Source organism: Gavialis gangeticus, unplaced genomic scaffold (genome assembly GCF_001723915.1).
Source record: "Gavialis gangeticus isolate Ggan-Ray unplaced genomic scaffold, GavGan_comp1, whole genome shotgun sequence".
NCBI lineage: Eukaryota > Metazoa > Chordata > Crocodylia > Gavialidae > Gavialis > Gavialis gangeticus.
The window spans coordinates 45,271,248-45,279,050 of NW_017729027.1; the positions used below are offsets into that span (position 1 = coordinate 45,271,248).

At 42.3% G+C, this 7,803-nt stretch overlaps 1 protein-coding gene across 4 annotated transcripts in view; it reads right to left on the reverse strand.

The window, feature by feature from the left end:
- ARHGEF10 (Rho guanine nucleotide exchange factor 10) overlaps window positions 1-7,781 on the reverse strand; it is a 272,411-nt gene extending 264,630 nt beyond the window's left edge. For all 4 annotated transcript variants that reach the window (XM_019520609.1, XM_019520611.1, XM_019520610.1 and 1 more), the window contains exon 1: window positions 7,685-7,781. The gene's annotated coding sequence lies outside the window, so the exon portion shown is untranslated. The remainder of the gene's footprint in view (window positions 1-7,684) is intronic.
- Window positions 7,782-7,803: the final 22 nt, after the last annotated feature.

Sequence of the window (7,803 nt, forward strand, 5' to 3'; positions counted from 1 at the left end):
GGGGAACAGGTGCAGGGAGTGGTGGGCCTGATCCTGGCCAGCAGGGGATGGGAGCGGGTAGGGAATTTACATTACCATATATCCTGGAGTGACAGCGAGTGGGCGTGGACCACAACAGCATGCGGCCAGCACCAGTGGGGCCCATAGTGGGGCAGCAGGGGCATGGGTCTGGGCCAGCAGGGATCTATGGAGCCGGGCCAGGTTACACCAGCAGGGAGAGTAGGGAGCCAGCCCAGCTCCAGAGCCCCTGCTGGCCTGGTCCCTGCACTTCTGCCACCCTGCTCTTGACCCCCACCGGCCCTGGCCCTGGGACACCTGCATGGGCCCCGCACACCCACCCAGCTGTAGCTGCGCTCTACATGCCTGTTTGCTGCCACTGGGGCCACTTCCAACATTTCCCTGTCTACCCGCCAACCACTCTTGCGCCACGCATCTCCCAGCTGCATGGCTGGACCACAGGACTCAGCAGGAGCTAGCCCAGCCTGTCCCTGAGGACTGGCGCGGTCCCCACAGCCCTTCCCTGCCTCCCCTCCCCTACCTCCACTCTTACTTGAATTTCCCTCTGGTGCAGGGAGGCAGGAACAGCCCTAGGGTCCCAGACCAGAAGACTCTGCTAGGCAGAGGCTTCCAGATAGGGAGGGGGGGCAGGCCAGGCTGGCCCAGCTGCTGGGTCCTACTGGCTCCCCTGGATCCTACTGCCCCTGTCTCCTGTCATCTTTGACAGGCAGTCAGCAGATAACCATTACTTTTCTAAATTTTTTAGGGGCCCTACAGGCCAGATAGAATGGCCTGGAAGGCTGGATCTGGCCCACAGCCTGTACTTTGCCCACCCCCGATCTATAAATAAGTAGCACCCACTTTCAGAAGCTAAATTCACAAAAAGTTATGGAGAAGTGCCTCAAGTCAAATGAGAGGTATCTTATTTCCAAAAAAAGGCTGAAAACCACTGTCCTACGTGCTTAACTTGGGGTTCTGGATTCTACTCCAAGAACGAAGCATCTAAAAAAATTCCAAACTCCTTTTGTGGAACTACTCCATGGCAAACTGAGGCCAGGTCACCCATCTGTAATATTGGGATCTCTAACTCATAGGGTGTTTAAACATAAAATTCATTAAAGATCGTGAAATGCTATAAAAATTATAATGGTGACCATATAAAGCAGACAGATAATTGTACTACCAAAAAAACAAAGCCACAAATAATTCTTGATATTAACTAATATCTTTAAATTAGGACAGTTTCTATGTTTTTTGAAGCAGAACCATCTTTTTTTAATGCTTGTATAGCACCTAGCACAAAGGGTTTGTAGTCCAATACACAAAACAGACACTAACAAAGGATTTCTTCAATTATTTTTTCTTTGGATAAACAAAGAACTATGAAAAGAAACTCACTAAGAAAAATCAGTAACTTTAGGTCTGTTTCTAGTGATGTCACTTCCAAACTTCCTCACTAACAATTTGAAACAGGAGTGACATTCATAATTATGCTCTCTTGCTATACAGCAAGAGTTGCAGATACTTAAACATCCAGTAAAGTTTCCATTCTTGTGTCAGAATGTAGTCGCACACATCTCACCACACATTTCAATCATAACACAGGCCTCGGCAGTATTTGATTATGAAGCCACGACACGAAAAGCATAGAGAAAGAAAAAGTTTGCCATAAAAATGAGATATTAACTCAAACAACTCAAGATTGCTATGACAGAACATCTCTTGCTCCGAGAAACATTCTGACTTCCCAACATATCACTTACAACCTCTAAAAATAAAATCATACTTGGCTTTCAAAATAAAGAATGCAAGTTTATTTATGTTTACAATACCTGGAATTAACTTTGTTTTGTTTTTTTAAAACAAACATACAAGCAGAAAGCAAAATAAATGCTTGTGCCAGCCTTCCATTTAAGTTAATGGGAGTATTGGTTTATAAAGCAGGAATGAGTTATTCTTTGAATAAGTTGATTGATGATGTATGGAAATTTTCACTGAAGGAAAATTCTCATGAAACAAAACGATGAAAGTATTCACCAAGGATCCAATTCAAGTCCCACTGACTTTAAAGTATTTGTCTCTCAACTAAGGCAGTTACTCTGAACATTTGCAGCTCTTTGGAATGGATTGCCTTTGGAAAACTAACTCTACTGTTTCTTGTCAGGAAAAATGGATTGTATGCAGTTGACTACATCGGACATCACATAATTGCTAAATACTTTCATCTTGTTTGTTCATTTTCTGGGGTGGAGGAGGGTCGCTATAAAGACTACAACTAGAGCAAGAAAAAAAACCTAATAATAGTAGAATGGTCACAGTGTACTTCAACCTTCAAAAGGCTATATAAATACCATTTCAAATATTGAGATTCCAGTTTCCCACGGAAGCACAAATTTTGCTCTGAACTCTGACATCAGCAAGTTTCACCACCTTCACTTGCAGAGGAAAGGACAAAAATCATTAAGTAGGTTCCTTCCCCGCCCCCGCAACTTCTATATTCTTTTCTTGAAGTAGAAGCCTGCAATATCAACAGATTTCACTGACCTCTTAAATAATTTTCCCCTGTGATTTGCAACAAGAGCAATATTACATAATGCTATATTCAAAAATTAAACTTGAACATAATAAAAATGGTAAGAAATTGAGCATCAAAAGATACATAAACTGCAAAGGTAAATATAAAAAAAATCAATTTTAACAGTGTTCCAGGTCAGAACTATACCAGATCATACTTTAGACTTTATCAGCAACTTCCTTTTGGCTTCCTTCCCATCCCTCCATCTTTAAAATGGGACTAGCATTCAACCTGTTTTGTGAGGTATTTTGAGCTCTCTGGATGCATTATTTCAATCATACAAGTACACAATTTAAAATGAATAGTAGTATCAGAAACGGCTTAAACTCTTCCAAAAAAGATTAGACAAACTGGGGGTGTAGATTGTAGCAATGTTAGTCTAAGGACATAGGCAGACAAGGTTCTTTGGGTGAATCTGATATCTTTTATTAAACCAACTTGAATAACTGAAAATAGACATCAGTGATGTCAGTAAAGTCTGTTGATCTTGCAGGCTTTTACTTCTTGGATGGAAGAGCACACACCAGTTTCCACCCAGAAAGAGCACACACCAACTGCAGATGCTTCCTCAGCCTGACAAAGGGTTTTTAAAGCTTGCTAAGAATTTTTTTCCCCAAGTATTCACATTGGTCTAATAAAAAATATGAGATTCACCCAAAGAACCTTGTCTGCCTAGAGAAACCAGGGTATTTGACCTCAAACATGGAGTCCAGTAGCATGTATTCAGAGTTCAGGTCCAAGTAGCAAGTATTGTAAGTCACTGAAATTGATTTTTCAGAGATAAATCTTCTATTCTCCACCACTTACGTAGAACAATCTCTTTTGCTCTGGTTAAATGCTTGCCCTCGCATCCAACATTAAACTTCACTCTTTCTGATGAAACAGCTAATGTGTGTGACATGAAACAATGCTATACAGTTATGCATTGCTTCCCAGAGTCTTTCTAATTCATGCATTTCAGAGGAAAAGTATGAATCAACTTTTTTTATCTGGGACTGAGGAAGTTAGCAAGACATTTTTTACCTCCCTGTCTGAAATCATACACATTTTTTTCATTCAAAAATAAAACAAAACATAAACAAAGAGCAAATGCTTTGCTCATATATGCTAAAATTCAAAAACATTATTATGTCTGTGGACATGAACAAAAGTAAAAGTCCTTCTTATATGAAAATGCACAATATATTTTATTTTGGATAGAATTTAAGGGCAAAAAACTCTATTCCTGGAAATAAAGCATTGGTTCTAACATACCAAGACTCGACTCTTCTTCAAAAAATGGATTTCCATAGTTTCATAGAAGCTAGGGTCAGGAGGGACCTGAACAGATCATCTAGTCTGACCCCTTGTCACTGGCAGGAATGAATGCTGGGTTCACAAGACCCCAGACAGGTGATCATCCAACCTCCTCTTGAATTTGCCCAAGGTAGGGGCAAGGACCACTTCCCTGGGAAGTTGGTTCCAGATTTTGGCTACCCTAACTGTTAAATATTGCCTTCTGATCTCTAACCTAAACCTATTCTCCATCAGCTTATTACCATTGTTCCTCATCACCCCACGTGGTGCTGGGAAGAAAAGGGCTCTAGCTATTTGCTGTTCATCTTCCCTGATGAGTTTGTAGGTAGCCACCAGGTCCCCCCTCAGCCTCCTCTTGCCGAGGCTGAACAGGTTCAGGTCCCTCAGTCTCTCCTCGTAGGGCCTGTCCTGCTGCCCTGTCACCAAGCAGGTGGCCCTCCTCTGAACCCTCTCCAGGCTGGCCACACCCCTCTTGAAGTGTGGCATTATACATCACACAAGGAAACAACAGAATACTGGATTCACAATCCATTATACAGAATAGATACAAATTAATTATTGCATTAATCTTCCCCTCATTGTGGAAGGAGGATGCAACTAAACTCTTACAATATTTCATTACCTTCTATTAGTGATTCTCAAGCTGCTGTCTAAGAACCACTAGCAGTCTTCCACATATTTCCTGGTAGTCTATGGAGAGTTTACTTCCCTCTATTTTTCTCTGTCTAAATCACTTTTAGAAGCCAGTAGGATACAATGTATACTTTCCCAATACATTTTTTATATATAGGGTTAGCTTCCACAAGGGAGTTGTATGGTAGATATTTCCACTCTCATTCATACACCTGGAACTATCTTTGTTAACCTAAAAACAGCAGAAAAAAATATATTTGGCGATTTTAGTAACAACACATTTGAGAATTTCTGTGTACCTACTCAGGTATGTTTTTTCTATAGTCTGACTCCACATACACATCTATAAAATTTCTCTTTTAAAAAGAGGGAGATAGGGAAAACTCAGCAATTATCTATGTATTCTTTTTAGAGAGAACATGGGGCAATCTCTACTAGCTCTACCAGTAGGATCTTATGTTACTGCCCAGCCTGAATACAGAAAGAAGGCACTTAAATTTTCATTCACAACTTCACATGAACTTTCCTGTGGAAGAGCTGCCACAGGAGCTCAATTCATTAGGATCCAAGCACAATGAGAAGAGGCACAAGGTACTTCAGGAAATAGGCATATAAGTGGCATTTTTACTAATGCTCTCAACCAAAAAGGGCGTAAGATGAGTTATGGCATTGTGCATAGTCATAACCTGAAAATCTTAGCCAGATACTATTTTTTACCAAATCCAAATTTTTCTAATGAAGTACAAATTAAAGATAATGGAATGTAAACTATCTTCCCACACATGTCAAGATGCAGCCAAACATGAATTACCAATTATTTCATATGTATAGCACTCTCAATTTTCTAAAACTGGGAAAAAAATATTTGTGGAGCCGGAATTGAAATATATAGCAACAATAAAAAAAAATCAGAAAACTCTAATGTTATTTTAAAATGTTGGGGGGTGGCGGTTATTACTACAAAATAGAAGTTACAAATTAAGAAGTTTGGAATATGGAAATATGTAGCTGAAACAGTAAAAGAACCTCAACTCTTCCCTAATCTCATCACATGGTAAAACTTCCTCACATCATGGACCCCAGTCTAAACTAACCATTTAAAATACTAGACCAAATCTTAACCTGGTTTAAATTGGACTTTCCTTCATTGGCATTAATGGAGCTACATCAATTCAGACCAGCTGAGGATGTGGCCTCTACCAATAAATATACATGTCAGCTCCCCAAGTCAGGGGGTGTCTGCTCAGTTTCACAGACGCTCTGTGTCTCCAGTTTCCACTCTCCCAAGAGAAACTACAAGTGTACAAATGTTCAGAAAAATAACCTGAGAACAACTAGGATTAAATCACCCCCAGGAGAGTCTCTCCTGGAAGAACAAATGCCTGTACATGTTCTCTTCTGAGAAGAGACAAAGCAGAATCCTCCACCATCCCTGGGTGCTTTTTTCCCCTCTGCCCATCACCTCAGGAAACAGCATGTCACTTGCTGGGCTCTAAGGAGCAGACAATATCACCTTCACAATCCTACACTGTGCTACAGGGAGATACTGCCCAATTCTGAGGAGTATGGGTAGCCAATCGAGGCTGCCCTGTGCACTGCTGCCATTCTCAAAGCAGACTGAAGAAGTTTACAGAGCACACATGTATGCACAGGCACCTCCTGGCAGTGCAGCATCAGCAGCACAAGCTCTCTGCCCCTCAGGGTCTTAGCAAGCAAATCTGTGTTCAGGTGTCTCCAGTTAAGCTTTTCTATCAAGAGAACAAAGCCAAGAGAATTTTCCCAGGTCATCTGAACTCTGTGCACAGTTACTCCAGGTTACGTACCCAGTAACTATAAACAGAGGTGAGCCAGGTTGGTTATCTGAAGAGTGCTAATAGAGAGCCTGCTTAAAGGCGCTGAATAAAGTACGTTGGGCTTTGTGTACATACATCAAAAACAGCATCTCTGTATCTTCTTACAGAGAAAGGCATGTGTTGCAGTGTTGCTGTAGCCTGAATTAAAATGTTTCCATCCCAACTCAACCTTCAGAACTACTTAAATTTCAAGCCTGTGTGTAAAGAAACACTGTCATTCATCAGATGAACACAGGTAAACACTTCCTGGATTACCAAGGCTAAAAAGATGACAAGATGCATTAAGCAAATCTGAAGTCAGACAGACAGTAAAGATCAAACAGATCACCCTAGCAAAAAGGGGATTCTTCCACTGTTGAGCAAAATAGCTGAATGGTCATAAACCCCATGTAAGTATAACTGAGTTCAATGCCATTGCCACTGCATTGCCATTGCAAGGGGGGACTTAACACCTTCCATGTTCAAAACCTCTCTCCCTCTCATGTGTGTTAAAAGGAAAAAAAGAAAAAAAAAAAAACACTTCATTGATTTAACTGGTGCTCAACGAGACTGTATAGAGATATGAAGTACCCCCAAATGTTTTGTTTAATAAGCATACCCAGAAGACACATACTGAGAGTGAGAGGGGCTGCAGTCATTGGAACATGCCGCACACACACACCTCCATACATACATACACACACTTGCACATCTTATATACACACTTGTATATGTACACACACACGCACGTGTGTACATTTTCCCAAATTCCCAAACGTGGTACACTCAGTTGAAGCCCGTCCACACTCTTTCCCTACATGTGGCCACGGACCACTTCACCCACTGGCACACTGGAGATGTGTAGGGAGTGCACAAGTGCATGAGGGTGCACGTGCACCCCCTGAAAGCGCCAGCTGCGAAACCAGAAACACAATTCTTGTTTTGCCACTGGCTCAGCGATCAGCCGCGGGAAGACCCCCACCCCTCAGCAGCAATCTAGTGCCACCCCAGACTCAGGAGGTACCTGTTGCCCATGCACTGGCAGCTCACCCTCTCCTCCCCGCCGCCAGAGAAGCAGGTAAGATGCAGGTGTAGACATGGGGGTAAATTGAAGCGGTGTTTTTGAAACCCACTGCTTCAATTTAGGGTCCCCGTTTCATCTATGCACTCCTCATGTATATGCATATATACACATACATACACATATATATAAAACGAACGTGTGTATGCGTGTTTACACACACACACACACACACACACACACTCGTACAATTTATACGTGTGTAAAAAGTCTGCCAAGAAGTTTGACCGTGGTTGTTCGTGGAAGCAACTGCAGGCCTAGCACAAGTACCTCAGAGCTGGAAGCCGAAGGAAGGGTCTGGAGAGCGAGGGCGGCCGCAGGGCAGAGCCCGGAGCAGCGCGGAGTCCCGCGGTCGCTGGTCCCGGGCGCCGCCACGAAGCCGCCCCGGC